General features: G+C 38.2%; 2 protein-coding genes across 4 annotated transcripts in view; one reads left to right on the top strand and one right to left on the bottom strand.

Moving 5' to 3' along the window:
* Nucleotides 1-15,962, bottom strand: part of LOC133847170 (protein folded gastrulation) — a 43,531-nt gene extending 27,569 nt beyond the window's left edge. The window contains exons 1-2 of one of the 2 annotated variants that reach the window (XM_062281996.1): nucleotides 15,854-15,962; nucleotides 13,856-14,683 (exon numbers count right to left, since the gene is read on the bottom strand). The gene's annotated coding sequence lies outside the window, so the exon portion shown is untranslated. The remainder of the gene's footprint in view (nucleotides 1-13,855; nucleotides 14,684-15,853) is intronic. The other variant, XM_062281997.1, reaches the window with a different exon arrangement.
* The window catches only part of LOC133847168 (chaoptin), a 169,786-nt gene that overhangs the window by 113,575 nt on the left and 39,239 nt on the right, over nucleotides 1-16,972 (top strand). Inside the window, exon 1 of one of the 2 annotated variants that reach the window (XM_062281995.1) lies at nucleotides 10,922-10,961. The exons of the other annotated variant lie outside the window; for it this stretch is intronic. The gene's annotated coding sequence lies outside the window, so the exon portion shown is untranslated. Of the gene's footprint in view, nucleotides 1-10,921; nucleotides 10,962-16,972 lie in introns of those variants that run through there. 2 annotated transcript variants of the gene reach the window in all.

The following is a 16,972-nucleotide window of genomic DNA, read 5'->3' as shown; positions in this document are numbered from 1 at the left end:
AACAACAACAAAATACATATATATTTTTTAAATTAAACGCAAATTTGTAGTTGTTTTCTTGTGGCAATAAAACGGCGACAATCCAGCACCAAAAAAAAAAAAAAAAAATAAGAAAACAAGAAAAAAAAGGCGAGAAACCCAAGCGCGAAACCAACTGCTGCAAAACTCCGGGGGACAACAATGAGAAATAAAATGATTATTATATCATTATAGCAAAGTGCGTTAAAATTTATGAACAATGAAAACTTTTTTCGCTGCTGCATCTGCTGAGACTGCAGTGCAGAGGGAAAAGAATCCGGATGGGTGCTACGACCCGGGAACAGTCGCAATCGCAGTCGAAGTCGCACAGGAGAAGGGAATACTCATGTGTGTACTGCGGAATATAACGAGTTGCGGCTACATAAAATACACGTCGACGACGAGTACATGCTCATAAATATATCAAGCCATTCATCAGTTGGCTGGCGAGCAGTTTAGAACTTTTACTTGAGGCTGGCAAACAGGTCCCAGGGGAATACCACACACAACAAACAGATAACCAGATGCTAACATGGCTAAACATTAGAATGGAGTGTGCCGACCTCAAGAGGGCAAGAGTTTTTTTGTTAAAGTGTTGAAATTTATTGCACAACTCTGCTTAAAATGCACAACTGTTCTCAGGCAGAGAACTGTTTCCACGATTCTTGTTTATACTAATACCACACAAAAGATGATATGGAAGGGCAAGAGGTTTTTTATCTAGCACTCAAAATAGCTTATTCTCAGAGTGAACCCAAGATTTATGACTACAAGCATACCACACAAAAACAGTTAACCAGTTGCTAACAAAGTGCAAAGGCACTCGTAATTGCCTAAAATGCACAACTGTTCTCAGGCAGAGAACTGAACTGTTCCCAGGTATCCAGTTTATATTGATACCATACAAAAGATAAGAATGGTAAGAGTTCTCTTTCTGTGCTTATTTCGAAGTGTTGCTAGCGTTCTAGGAAATGCACAACTGTTCTCAGGCAGAGAACTGAACTGTTCCCAGGATTCCTGTTTATATTGATACTATACAATAGATGAGAATGGTAAGAGTTCTCTTTCTGTGTTTATATCGAAGTGTTGCTAGCGTTGTCGGAAATGCACAACTGTTCTCAGGCAGAGAACTGAACTGTTCCCAGGATTCCTGCTTATATTGATACCATACAATAGATGAGAATGGTAAGAGTTATCTTTCAGTGTTTATATCAAAGTGGTGCTAGCGTTGTCGGAAATGCACAACTGTTCTCAGGCAGAGAACTCAACTGTTCCCAGGATTCCTGTTTATATTGATACCATACAATAGATCAGAATGGTAAGAGTTCTCTTTCTGTGTTTATATCAAAGTGTTGCTAGCGTTGTCGGAAATGCACAACTGTTCTCAGGCAGAGAACTCAACTGTTCCCTGGATTTGTGTCTATGCTAAATAGCTCTTCACGAACTGTACCCAGCGCAGCAGCAGGCAGCATCTAAAAAGGTGCTAACGAACGACAATGCAATGCATCGAAAACGTGGCGCATCAAATCGATTGCGATTGATTAATTATGAAATACTTAACGTTGCTCAAAATGCAATCAGAAAGAAGCATCATTTAACATATTCACAACGTCAGCGTCAACGTCAACGTCAACTCCAACGCAAACTCGAGCTCGAACTCGCACTCGCACTCGAATTCGAATTGACTGCATAATTTGTATACTATTCATAACTGGCACTTGAATGCAGCTGGGGGTGAACGACGGCGACGGACGACGATTGCAACAGTTCGAAAACCAAAAGTGATTGCTTGACGGGCGACCAAGACATGATTAAAGCTCAATTAATTGCAACTGACAATGACAAGGAGAAGTCTCAGCTCTCAACTCTCAGTTCTCAGCTGGAGTTGCGCGCTCTGAGCTGTGATGTTGTGATGTCAGGGACAGCCAAAAAAAAAAGAACAAAAAATAAGTAGAAAAAACGAGACACAGCTACGTGGAGAACTTTGCTCAGGCAAGGCACGGGGATGGGGAGCTGGGGAAGGGGAAGGGGAGGCAAGCGCTGTGGGTCAGAGTTCTGTGTAATCATTATCAACGAACATAAAGCCAAGTATGTGTAGTATGAAGCTATAGCTATTGCTTATTATGGCTGTATTAAAGCTAAAGCTTTGTCGTAATCTGCTTGACAGCATAACTCGCCCCTTCCCGTTGACACTCCCACAAATGCACTTACGCCACTACCCCCACCTCCCACCCCACTCGACCACCGCCTTTTTCGCCTCTTTTTCCTCCTCCCGCTCCTGGCGTTGGGGCCGTTGCACGATCACTTTAATGGAGGTCAACGTTCCCCCCGAGCAAGCGACTTCTTTGTGTGTGTGTGTTAGTGTGTGTGTGTGTATGTGTGTGCCTGCTTGTCTATGTATTTGTATTGCGACTTTTAATGCGGTTTGTTTTCGATTTCGATTAGACAAAGTTACGCACGCTCTCGCTTTGCATTCTTCCCTCTCTCTCTCTCTCTCTCTCTCTCTCTGTCTCACCCACACACCATCCCCCTCTCTTTCTTTGCCTTGCTGCATCTATCTCGCTTGCACTCAGCGCCTTTGTAAAGTCATTAAACTTTCTATGGCTGTGCTTATCACAGTGGCTGCCGCTGCTGAGCAGGGCGGCACACGGCAGCAACATGTTGCTGTTGGTGTTGTCGTTGTTGCGGCTGCGACTGCGACTGCAATCGAGTGGCAGGCTCGCTCATTAGTTCAATGATTTTGAATGTGGAGCAGCAACAATGCCGCATCTATTGCTGTGGCCGGCATTGATTTATCTGCCATCTCACGTTCCAATGCACGACAACAACAACTGCAACAGCAGCAGCAGCAGCAGCAGCAACAACAATGAAGGGCTGCCGCTTGCTTGGTTGCTTACTTGTCGTGATCAGTGGCCCGCTTTGGTTCGATCCATGGCCCACCCATGACTCGCATTGTTTCGTGCGCAACATCATCATCATCTTCATCATCATGAGCAACGTTGTCGTCGTCGTCGTCGTCGTCAGCGTCGACAGCGTTCGCGTCATCGTCATCGTCATCGCCTAATGCCATTGCATTTTCAATTGAATTGCTTGAACCACAAAATCATTGACAGCACACAAAGTTAACAACTGGCAACAATGCGGCTGCCATAGTTGTTGTTGTTGTTGCTGTTGTTGCTGTTGCTGCTTTGAGGCATCAGCAACATGTCAGCATCGGTCACACGGCCAATCGCCCATTCAGCAAAGAGGGCGCCATCGGTTCATGGGAAACTGCGGCAGAAGATGCCACACAGCAAGCAGCAAGCATCAAACAGCAGCAGCAGCAGCAACAACAACAACAACAGCAACAACTAGCTGCAGCTGCAGCTGCAACAACTTTGGCCCCGCTGCAATCGCTGGCATTGGTGTGGGCGATTGCTGATGAAGAATGAAGCATGAAGCGCGCGAGAATGAGGAATGAAGCATAAAGCAGAGGGCGGCAGTGATAGTTGTAGAGCAACAACAACAACAATAACAACAACAAAAGAGGAGGAAGAGGGAGGGAAGGGGGAAGTGTTGCTGACAATTTGCTTGCTTGCATTTCGCTGTCGCAACAAATTTTAATACATTTCTCACATAATTCGACTCTTGGCCCCGTCGCTCACAACTGCTCACAAGATATTCTTCGTCTTGTTGTTCTTGTTGTTGTTATTCCTACAACGATTGTCGTTGTCGTTGTCGTTGTCGTTGTCGTTGTCGTTGTATCGTTGCATTGTTGTTGCATCTGATTCGCTATGCGCCCCCCAAAACCAACCCAACAGCAACAGCAACAGCCCTGAGCCTGAGCATCTGGTTGGTGTTGGTGTCGAGTCAAGTATGCCATGACAAGCAGCGATCAGGCGATGAATACCATACAAAAGTGCAGAGACTAGAATTAAGGAGAATAGAAGAAATGCATTTTAACATTTTCCACTGAATTGAATTGAATAAATAGTGAGTGCGGAATGCAAAATATTGTTATATTGAACAAAGAATTAATAAATCATCACACAATAGGGGAGAATGTTACTTTTGAAGAGTACAATAAAGAAAAGCAAAGACAATGCGAATGCAAAATAAACAGGCAAGAGATTACAGAAAACTAATTAATTATAAAAATATTCAGAAAGAAAATTCAGTGAAACAAATAAACATATACATACTTATATGGAATATTAAATGTAGAAAATATATGTTTGCTTTGCATAAAGAAGTAAAACGATATAATTTAGAAGCTGGAGTCGAACTTTTGTTCAGACAATAAAAACTTTACTTAATTCAGAAGATATTTAAGAAATACTTTTGTATGAGCAAAAACGTCTACATACAACTTGGTATATTTTGAACTCAATGGTATATTTTGAATGAAGTATCAATATATTAACAATATACCAAATATAACATTTGGTATATTTTCAGTATTTTAAAGTATATATAAAAATTTAGAAGTTAGTTAAGAAATACTTTTGTATGAGCAAAAACGTCTACTTACAATTTGGTATATTTTGAACTCTATGGTATATCTTGAATGAAGTAACAATATATAAACAATATATCAAATATAACATTTGGTATATTTTCAGTATTTTTGTAGTATATTCATTTGGTATATTCTGCACTCGATTGTAAATTTTGAATGAAGTATCAATATATTAACAATATATGTACCAAATATAACATTCGGTGTATTTTCAGTATTTTAAAGTATATAAAAAAATTCAGAAGTTATTTAAGAAATACTTAAATTTATGGGCAAAAACGTCTACTTACAATTTGGTATATTTTGCACTTAATGGTATATTTTGAATGAAGTATCAATATATTAACAATATACCAAATAGAACATTTGCTATATTTCAGTATTTTTGTAGTATATTTTGAAAATAAGACCGCACTATTTTGCATTTATTAAAAATGCGTAGCTCTGTTTTAATCAGAGCATAAGAATGATTACTTTGACAGCAAGTAAAAGTAACTGAAGGAACAAATTGCCAAAGATTACCTCAACAACATTCCCGATAGAGAGAGAGAGAGAGCGATGGACAGCATTATCGGGGCACGCAATTCTTTGGCGCTTTGCGACTGTTGATCCAACAGTTTCATAAATGTTTATCTCGCCGGCGACACGTACGCGCATTTGAGGCATGCCACTGGCAGTGTGACCACATCCCATTTTTGGTAATGAGATCATGGAATTATGTTGTTTGTTATTTGCCGTACTTGTTGTTGTTGTTGTTGTCGAGCATTTATTGTTGTTGTTTTCGCAGTCATAAAATTAAAAAAAAAAATAACACACACACAGAGGAAAACCCCAAACGCAACATGCTGCATAATAAACAACCCTAACAACAACAGCAGCAGCAGCAGCAGCAGCAACATCGACAGCGACAGGCGACAATGGCAGCAAAGGGCGTGGAGGGATGGGAAGAGGGGAATGGGGAAAGGGAGGTAGGCAAGCAGCATTCACAAACAACAAAATATGATAAAAAGGCCAAAAATCCAAACGAGAATTGTCAACCAAAACATCGCTGGCTACCGCAAACAGCTGTAACGGATGCCAACGTCGTTGTTGTCTCTTTGCCCCCCCTCCCTCTTCACGTCTCTTCCCATCACTTCCTCGGCTGACAAACAATCAACGAAACAACCATAACCCAGCGGCAACAACACCCCTTCCTCCCTCTCGCCCCCCCGGCTCAAAGCCCTTGCAGTTGTCCCTAAGGCAACGAGGCGTCGGTGTTGCCGCTGGCACTAGTAACAGCAACACGAATGGTAACAGCAACAGCAACAGCAACAACGCGTTGCAACAACAACGACAAGTGTGGCGAGCAAAAACACGCGTTTTCATTTTGCATACACCGAAAACTGCATTGCACAATGTGAATAATCCAGCTTCCTCCTCCTCCTCGTTTCCCCTTCTTCACCTTCTTCCCTTTAACGCCCATGACTCGTGGACTCGTGGACCCTTAACCTGCCACGCCCTGCACTGTCCTATCCGCCCACTTTCCCCTGCCTACTATCATCCCCCCGCTCTCAGCCGCACCATCAACGAGTACCATTCAGAAGCCACAACACACGCTGCTCTGCTCTGCTTCGTCCTGCTCTCCTCTCTCCTCTCTCCTCTCTGCTCTCTCCACTCACCACTCAGCGCCCATCACGTTGCCCATTGTAAAAACATATGCTTTCACACTTGACACACACACACACACACTCTCGCACACACACGTTTACGTATACACCTGAATGCCATATGCATGCTGATGGCTGCAAAGGGGGAAAGGGGATGAAAGCGTTGGAGGGGCGAGTGCTAGAACAGGTGCACAGCACTCATGGAAACGATGGCGCAGCCAACAAATTTGTCAACATGCAGCAGAAAAAAACGCGAGCAGCAGCTAATTGGGTAAAGAACTATAAACAAAATAGAGAGAACTGAGAAGAGAGAATCGCTCATTTTCATAGGGAAAAGTGAAAAAGATCTCAGTAAAAGTTAAATCATTCATATTCCATAAATATACATACATATACATATATAACAAAATAAATGAAAAATTATTTTATTACTAGCTGCCCAATTAAATCATTATAAAATATAAATATAGAATATACAGAATGACGAAGAGAATTGCGAAGAGAATTACGAAGAGAATCATCTATTTTTCAAAGGGATATGTGAAAAAGATCTCAGTAAAAGTTAAATCATTCATATTCCATAAATATATTATATATATAACAAATTAAATGAAAATATAATCATTATAAATTATAGATTCTCAACAATATAAGTACAAACTTAGAGAATATATAATTTACAATGTAAATAAATAAATTTTACATTTTTTTTTACTGCATTTGTAAACTTTTGAATTGATTTCAGAATACAATAAATGAAATTATAAATTAATTATTAAATTAGATTAGCTCTTTAAGGCAGCATTTTATTATCATTTAAATAACAAACAGAATATTCTAGATTTTGTCTGTTAAACGCTATTGCAAAAATATATTTCCCTTACATTTCTAGAAGTCTATTATAACAAATTTCATTAAATTCATTTAATATAAAACTTTAAAATTAATTGTAAAAAGAAATGAAAGAACATATTTCGAAGGGAAAAGAATACTAAAATACTGAGTAATATAGAATATGTTTAATATATTTTCTAGTACAATAAGAATTGTGAATTGGAAATTAATTGTAAACAAGAAATACAATATTTCAAAAAGAAATAGAATACTAAAAAGTAGTAAAATACTGAATATTTGTTAACATGAATTAATACAGAACATTTGTGGTATATTTTCTAGCATAAAAATAATACTGTTAGCTTATACAATGTAATTTACTATTGTTCTATAAAAATGTATAGCCAATAATACTAGTTCACAATAGTTAAAAAAGAAATAGAATACTAAAAAGTAGTAAAATACTGAATATTTGTTAACATGAATTAATACAGAACATTTGTGGTATATTTTCTAGCATAGAAATAAAACACTGTTAGCTTATACAATGTAATTTACTATTGTTCTATAAAAATGTATAGCCAATAAGAGTTCACAAGTGTATAAGAAAAAGTCTTTATCCCAATTCGATGCTGATCTACAACCAACAAGTTCTTGCGGCGGGTTGTTGAATGGCAAATACTCGTAGTAAATGGGAATAGTGTGTCGCCTGTGGCTTGACGCTGTGACAGTTAGTAGTAGCCTTTATATCCTGCTGGCCAATCCTAGCCAGGCTCTTGCCTGCATGGTTGCCTTCCTGCTGCTTTTGGCCATCCACTTCCACTTTTGCGAGCGCACTTTACATGCATGAAAATTAAGTGCTTGTCACATTTGCGGTTGACAACGTTTAATTTTCAGTTTATTTTTATGCTTTTCCCCCAAATAATATGCCAAGCAGAAGCGCGGCCAAAAGCGAGTGTGCGAGTGTGAGTGTAGGGCGTAGGAGGCGTGGCCGCTGGCACATGCAAATGTGGCCAAACTCCAACAAGAAATAAGTAACAGCGAATGAAAAATGAACAAAAAAACAACAACAACAAAAAAGCCAAACGAAAACAAAAACAAGAATTTAAAATAATTAAATCATTTACCAACAGAAGCGACAACAACAGCAACAACAATGTCGACGGCAGCAGAAATAGAAATGAAAACGGAATATAAAATGTGTAATAAAGTGTAATAATAAAAAACAATTGTAAGCGGAAGTAGCAGCGACGCATTCAGCTGTGACGTCGAGCTGAGCTTTGGCTTATATCAGCAACAGCAGCAACAGCAACAGCAGCAACAGCAGTAGTTGCTGTTGGCAGCGGAAGAAGAAGGTTTCCTCGCCCTTCGCTCTCTCTCTCTCTCTCTCGCTCTTTCTTGGTCGCTTGCTGACTCCCTCTTTCTCTTAGTGCGACGACAACGTGGAGGCATCATAAAGAAAGACAAACGACGACTGTCGGCCATGGAGTGTAATGTAAATTACGAGCGGAGGCAAACAAGAACAATAAAAAGTCGCATTGTAATAGCTGTTGTTGCTGCTGCTGCTGCAGAAGGCAGAAGACGCATCAAATGAGGCAGCCAAGCAAGCGACCAGACCAACAAAATAATGCACCTGTAGCCAGAGAGAGAGAGAGAGAGAGAGGGAGAGAACTCAAGTCCAGCGATCGGCGGTGATTAGACGCTGTTCCTCCCGCAACCGGCCCCCTCCTCCTTTCCGTCGTGCCACCAACTGTTGCCCCAAACTGTTTACTGCTTCCGCTTGCCCGCCAGCAGCAGCAGCAACAACAGCAACAACAACGATGACCACAAAAGCGTAACATGCGCTGCCGCAATCAAATCGCCGCGAGTATTGTTCTCTCTCTCCCCTTTGGCCAGTGGTCGAAGTTGCCCCCGGGTTCGGTGCGGACGGTGCGACGTTCGTCGACACTTTGACGCATCGCTGCGTTTAAGCGGGCGGACTGCGACGACGATGATGATGATGATGATGATGATGATGATGATGATGACGATGATCGTAATGATGACGATGACTCAGAGTGCGGCACAGGCCAGGCAGCCACCCTGTGGCGGCATTTCATGCTTAAATAACTGGCCAACACAGTGCCAAAGAGAGGAACAGAGATGAGTCAGAGAGCGGGGGGTGGAGAAAGGGGCAAGCAGAGAGGGGCAGAAGCGCGGCTTATGCAACGCTACAGTGCACAGAACTTGGAGCTATTCTATGCTACGCTAACGGGTATATTCCAACCTGTCTACCTTTTGGCATTTCCATTTAGTCACACACACTTGCACACACACACACACACACTTGCACACACACACTCGCACACATTTGCTGGTCAGGTGGTTCAGCTGGGTCAGTTGGCGGTTGGCGGTTGGAAGGCCAAAAAAACATTCGTGTACAGTTTAGCTTATTAAGTTTCCACCTACAACAAACAAACAATCAAACCATAAACAAACTGTATTCTTGTCTTGCCAACCAACAAATTTACATTTTTATGTTTTAATACAAAGTGAAACTAATTTCGATGCCACAAGTTTGCTCTTGGAGCGTGGCACTTTAACTTTGATTCAAATGCATAAGAAAAGGATTTAAATTTCATACTATTTTCTAGATTTTAAATGAAAATTTCTTTAAGCAGTATTGGAATAAATAAACTTATAATAAAACTGAACGAAACTTTTAATCTGTATTATGAATTATAACTAAAATGATTCCCTTTAAATACAGCATTGAAATTAACAAAATTTTAACAAAGTTAAGCTGACAATTTATTGCTTTGAAAATAAAAAATTAGACCTTATACTTTCATTTACATTTAAATTAATACACATTGGGAATTAGAAGCTTAAATTTGAATTTCGTTAACGGCAATTCAATGTTTAGTTTTTAAATAAATAAAATAAATACAAAACTTGAGCTTACAATTTGGATTTCCACTCCATTTCCAATTGAAACTAAAGTTGTTAGCCCTAAATTCTGCTTTGAAATTTAAATAAAAATCCAAATCCAAATTTCAATTCCTTAAGATCAAATTTTTCTTTAAACTGCAACTCAAGAGTAATAAAAAAGTTGTGCTTGCAATTTGGATGTAAACGCTATCAAGAAAAATAGGAATTAATTAGTAAAGTTCACCTTTCAAATTAAAAAACAATAATGACAACATTAAACTGACAAAAATTAAAAAAAAAGTGTTTTTATCACTACTTAACATTTCAAATAAACCAAATTTTCATTTCTTAAACTTAAATTAGAAAATCTTAAATGGCAACTCACTGTTTGAATGCACATTTGAAATCAATAACAAAATTGAGTTGACAATTTATTTAATTTACATTTAGTTTAAACCAAATCTCCAAGTTAAAAGTACAATTTCCTTGATGACAACTCAAAGCTTAAGTGTAGTATTGAAATGAATAAAATAACAACAAAAGTTGAGCTTTCAGTTTGATACGTGAAGCCATTGGAAATTGGTTATTTTAATTTAAATCACGCACTCTCGTTTATTTCGATTATTTAGCAAGTAAATTAAAAGCTTATCTTCTCTACTGAAATACAAACAAAATAAAAAAAAGACGCTCAGCGTTCAATTCAAAGCTCTGTTCAATAACAATGCAAAAATTTTAATATATTAGTATTAGAATATAAGCTACAAAGACTTCATTCTCTGGGGAAATTATGAAAAAGAAAAAATTTGAAAAACTATCAAGCCAATAAATCAAGACAATGCAACCGGAAGAGTTCCCTTAAGTATTTACATTTTTTTAAATGCACAACAAGTTTCAAGAGCAAAATTGAAATGTGTGCATACATTTTCTTAACAACTATTTTAAATATTTTCTTATTGATCCTGCGATTAAATTCAACTAAACTCATATTTCCTTTTCCGAACTCTTTCTATTTGCAGCAGTTGAGCTGGAAAGTCGAGTGTTTAGCATCTAACTTGGTGAGTACTTGGAATGCAAAGAGCCATAAAACCATAAATAAAAACGAAATGAAAATGAAAATACTCGTGTCTAAATCATAGCAATTGAGATGAAGATATGGAGTGAGGGGGCGGGAGTAACATAAGATGGAAGCTGAGGTCATTGATATCAAGTCTTAAGGCACGTATTGTGCATTCCTTCGGCTTTTGCTGTTGCTGTTGCTGTTGTCGAAGTAGAATTCCAGAAATTCGTCGAGTTGCTAATGGCCATTTCGAATGTGCTCCATTGGCTGATTAGGGCCTCGAAGCTAGCGCCTTTAGCTTAAATCAAATTATTTGCTTTGTGGTGGGGAGGGGAGGGGTTAAAATGCGGGGAGGGAATAGACCACGGCAATTGAAAGCCTCACGAAAATGAGAATTTCGTGTCTCGTCGTTGCTGATTTATTTTCACACTCTACTCCAAATGTGTCTGAGTGTCTCGTTCTCTGAGTGATGAGTATGGGTGTGAGATGAGTATGGGTGTGAGTGCTGAGTGTGTGTGTGTGTGAGTGTGAGTGTGTGTGGTGTCCGCCTATCAGTACTTAATTTGATTTGCGTGCTGTTTGTAACACTTTCTAATGCGTCTAATGAATTTTGGTGACCACGCGGACAATTTCCCACAGTCGACACTCGACTCAACTCAACTCAACTCGATTCGATTCGATTCGACTCGCGGTGGCATTCAAACTTCGCATCGGATGTCACCAATTTCACAGTTTGACTGCCTGCCAAATGTTAAATACCATTACACGTTGTGTCCCTCTTTTCAGTTGCTGTCTCTCTTATATTAGATAGGGGCTGGCATTTGATTAACGGAAATGATCGGTTTGCCTGTGGTCTGAAGCACATTTATTTAACTGATAACGCCCCTGACATCATCATTAGCATTCCCATTCGCATTCGCATTCGTATTCCCATCGCCATCGCCATGATCATTAGCAGCATCGCAATATTATGAACATATGAGCTTTTGTTGTTTTGCCAAATATTTGACTGATAAGCCAAAATGTGAAGGTCAAACAGTTCAATGGGCCATTAAAAACCTCTTCCATCTAGCAAATCTTTCGACTTTGAGTGCGAATGTTCGCAGCTGACAAAACAAAAAACACGTTGTCATTTGGTAGGGAAACCCAAGAGAAAGGATTGAGCTAAGCATAACAAAAATATTAAAGTACCAACTGGTATAAACTAGCTTAACATATGCCATTAAATATAATTGCAGTTCGTAACCAACTTAATTATATTCTTTAGCCACATAATTCACCAGTTAATTTGCTTCAATTTATATTTCTGTAATAGTTTATAATACGAATTTTAGATACTCTGTAGTTTCGAGTAGTAGTCGAGTGTGTCCTCTACCAATGTTGAATAAAAGGAAAACAGTGCGGTACTATTCTTAAAATATACCAAATTAATATACCACAAAAATACTAAAGTATGCAGAAGGATATCTTTGGTATATTGATACCTTTGTCGTACTAAATGTAGAATATACCAAATTACTAAAAAAAAATACTAAAATATACCGAAGGGTATATTTGATATATTGATATATTACTACATATGTATAATATGCCAAATTAATATACTTCAAAAAATACTAAAAAATACCAAAAGGATATATTTGATATACTGATATAGTACTACAAAAATATGATATACCAACATACTGAAAAATACTAAAATATGTCGAAGGGTATATTTGGTATATTGGTATATTACTACATATACGTATGTATTATATACCAAAATAATATACTGCAAAAATACTAAAAGTTCGAAAAGACTATATTTGGTATATTGATATAGTACGTAGCAAAACATTTTTTATAATTCCACTCATTTTTACAAATCCACTAATTATTCTTTTTTTAAGTTGAAGTTATGAGTGAAAATTGAGCCATAATTTATTCATTTTATCAATTATTCATTCAAAATATTCTTGAAAATTTAATGCATTTCATTTTTAGTTTTATTGCTTACTTATTTATTTGTTATATTCAACGGCACGCCGTTGTTCTTTTTGTTGCGTATTCTTAGAAAACGTGATTAGCAATTTTATTGTTGTTGTTCTATACAAAATCGTAGCTAATTCTTTTTAATTGAGATGTCGATGTGTAGAGTATGAAGTGAATGAGTTATGAAAGAGACAAGAATTATAGTATATAACAAGAAATTAAATCACAGTCTGTTAAAGGGAGGCATGACTGTAGGTGACTCTTAAAATGATATTTCATGTGACCACGCAACTCAGCTCAGCTCAGCTCAGCTCGTTGTGGTTGTCGTTAAGCGCCTCTCATAAACCGTTGCTTGGCTCATCATCATCATCATCGAAAGTAACACCTATGAGTAGCATGCGGATTTCGTTTTGCGACCGAAAGCGAAACCGGCCAACGACGACCAAATCGACGACCGATCGAGCGACCGTCTGTCGCCTGCCTTACTATACGACATTATATCCGCATCCGCATCCATATCCGCATCCGCGTCGCAGTCGCAGCCACAGAAAAGAGGCGCAACTTGCCCTCAATTAAAGAGAAGTCAAATGGTTTGGCTGAAGAAGAACCCTGCGGCTACGGCCAGATGCTGGGTAAAGCCCAAGGATTTTGGTCGCGCCCAAGGCCTGTGGTAAAATGTTGAGGATATGCCCGACAGTGACTGCTAAATGTCTGACAACAGTCAAGCCAACTCGACAACTCGATGGTCTACTACTAACATATTTATTTTCATTTGATTTTTCTACTGCGATTTTTGCTCCCCTTTTGCCAGCGGCGAAATTCAATTGAATTTGCATTAAAAACATGTTTTCAACAACAAATTTAACAAATTATGATAATACTTAAAATGAAAACAAAAACACAAAAAAAAAAACTTACATTTTGCTGTTTTATATCCCAGGCGAAAGAAGATGACAATCAAAAGTGGAAGAGAAAGAGACGCAGAAAAGTCGTTGCGCATGCGTTGTTGCTGTTGTTGTTGTTGTTGTTGCTGGTGTTGTCAACACAGCGATTGTTGTTGTTGTTGTTGTTGTTGTTGTTGCTGCTGTTGGTTTTATCTTTCACAGTTGTTTTATTGGTTTTCGTCGTTGTTGTTGGTGTTGGATTTTGGGTTAATACCAAATTATTGTAAAATAAATTAGCATACAAATAAATATTAAATACGAATTCGTTTGTTGCTCGCGTTTCTGTTGCTGTTGTTGTTGCTGTTGTTGTTGCTTCGAGAACCGCGCTCTAAATCGTTGTTGTTATCGTTGTTGTGGACTTGGCCAGTTTTGCTTTTGGTTTTAGTTTTCGTTTTTTTTTTTGATTTCTGTGTTTTATCTAAATTTTATTTAGTTGCTTGAAGTTTTCTTGTCGTTTGTTGCCTTTCATTTTTTCGTCGTCGCTGTTGTTGTTGTTGTTGTTGTTGGTGTTGTTGGCATTATGACAACAGCTCGTTGTTACTCTGCTTGTTGCACTGCAAGTGCCTCACATGGCACGCACACACACACACACGTATACGCTCACATATATAAATACCGTATATAAGCATAGATAATTCGCGTTCACAAAGAAAGATTCGCACACAAAAAATAAATATCGTCACAATTTACACGACAACAACAAATTATATGCACATACAACACACATATGTATATATGTGTATTATGTATGTGAACTAGTGTAATAAAGGAGGCAGAAAACGCACGCACAGTGGTACAATAACTGTTGAAAAATGCAATTGCAGAAGAAAGAGAGAAGAAAACATTATAATAAATGAATGTTGAATAAATTATCATTTCGTTGTAACATTAACCAAAAAAAAAGATTATTATTACTTCAACATGCTATGTGAACATGCATACAAATACGCACATATACATATATATATATGACTATATACGATGCTCATATGAATACAATGTAAAAGATTATAAATTATCGGCGCCTGTTGCTGTTGCTGCTGCTGTTGTAACAATAGCGGCGTGTTTCACAACACATACAATTGTGCGTGTATGTGTCCGGATAACATCGGTCTATATACATATATATATATATATAGTATAGTATAGTATAGTAACATATAGTATGCATGTACATGGAATATTAAGTATTATTTGTGCATTTTATTTGATTTTATTTCTCCCGCTTTTTGTTTCCTTTCACAGATACGCATGTTTTTCGTTGTTTTGTTTTGTTTTTGTTTCGTATTATTGTTGTTGCTGTTGCTTTTGTCACTTGCTGGTTACACACACCACACCACACCACATCACACAGTCCAAATTCAAATCGGAATCGGGTCAAACTAACACCAAAGCGATTCCCCACTACAAAAGAGAAATGCACACGAAAAAACGTTTTTATTTTACTTTTGTACATTTCGTTTTGTCGCTAGACTTTTTGGCGCACGATCGCAAAAAAAAAACACACACACACACACACACAAAATCAGCAAAGAAACATATGAAAATTGTAATGTAATTAATCGAAATGATGAATTAAGCACGTTTCACGCGATTAGTAATTTCTATGATTCCAACAATGCCAAAGTGTGTTTTTAATACTACCCAAAATGTTGCTCTTCTGTGACACTCACACACACAAACACACAAATAAAAATAATAAAAAAAAACAACGTGTAAAATAAAAAAACAAGGAGAAAACTATAAAAATAGATGGAGCAAATCGAAAATGAAAATAGAATTATTGATCGTTTTGTCACATTTGTTGGGCACTTGTTGTCACCACTGTTCGTTCGTGTTGGATGCTTCAGTTTTTAGTTTTAGCTGGGATTAGGTTAACTCGAATGGGGGATGGCAATACTGTGGGTATGGGAAGCGTAGCGATCGCCGACGATCGGATCTGAGTTTTAAGTCACACACACACTGCACGCACCGTTACCGTTCACGTTCACAGTTGTTTATGGAATGAGGCTTGAAAATGTGTGCGGGCGTCGTGGCCCCGAGCCCGCAGTTGACGCTGCCGCTGCCGCTACCGCTGCCACTGTCGTCGTCGTCGACGTCGTCATCGTGTCTGTGAGCGAGAGTGCGACTGACGAAGAGAGCGCAAGAGCGCCAAGAGTCACCAGCCGAAAACGATCGCTGCAGAACTGCACAACGAGAGAGAGCGCGCGTGAGTGAGAGAGTAAAACTGAGAGAGTAAAAACTGAAGTGAAGAGAGCGCAACGACTTTGACTATGTGACAGAGTCGATGCTGCCTTTGTGGTTGCTGCTGCTCTTGTTGCTGCTCTTATTGCTAGTTGCATTTGTTGCTGTTTCTGTAAGCATGCCAAAAGTGGCGCTAGCTTCAACTTTTCGCATCGCAATCAAAACAAACCAACAGCAAAGTTCACACTTACCAAATAAAAGCTGTGATAAAGTTTCTACCGGGCATATTTTAGTCGACTCCTCTTACTAAGCTGATGGCGCCCTCCTAATTGATTATGAACCAATGACCTTTTCGATTTTCAATTTAAAATTATTTGTCAGCTATTGCATTTTATTTAATTCGATTTACTTTTTTGTCATGTAAGCTCTATTATCTTTCCTTGACATTTATTGATTTCAATTCCGTTTTTAGACTATATAGTATAAATGAAATTCTCTATAATTTTAGTCTAATCGTTGTTTGCTGTTTTAATAACAGAAATTACAGTAAATTAAAATAATTTGCTTTACGCAGTCTCTACCACATTTCTAAAGCTTGTCGTATGAGTAATATTTCCATACGCCGTTTCTTTTTTGGGGTCAAATGAATCTGAATAATGCAAAGTGGATCGAAAAATTGAATTACAAATATTTTTATTAACAACGTGATTTTTTCTTTTAGTGTTTTTTAGTCACATCTGAATTAAATAGAGCAGCGAATTTGTTATCGGGTTTAATAGAGGAAAGTGTGTGTGAATTTTTCGTAAATTTATCGATAAGACTTTTCTGGGAAAATGTAGTTTTAACCTCTGCGCGTGTGTTCGACTCGGTTATGCGCATTAGTTGGCCAACAAATTTGGAACTGCAA

This window comes from Drosophila sulfurigaster, chromosome X (genome assembly GCF_023558435.1).
Source record: "Drosophila sulfurigaster albostrigata strain 15112-1811.04 chromosome X, ASM2355843v2, whole genome shotgun sequence".
Lineage (NCBI taxonomy): Eukaryota > Metazoa > Arthropoda > Insecta > Diptera > Drosophilidae > Drosophila > Drosophila sulfurigaster.
The sequence above is the reverse complement of the archived record's forward strand: the minus strand, read 5'-3'. Positions and strand labels throughout refer to the sequence as shown.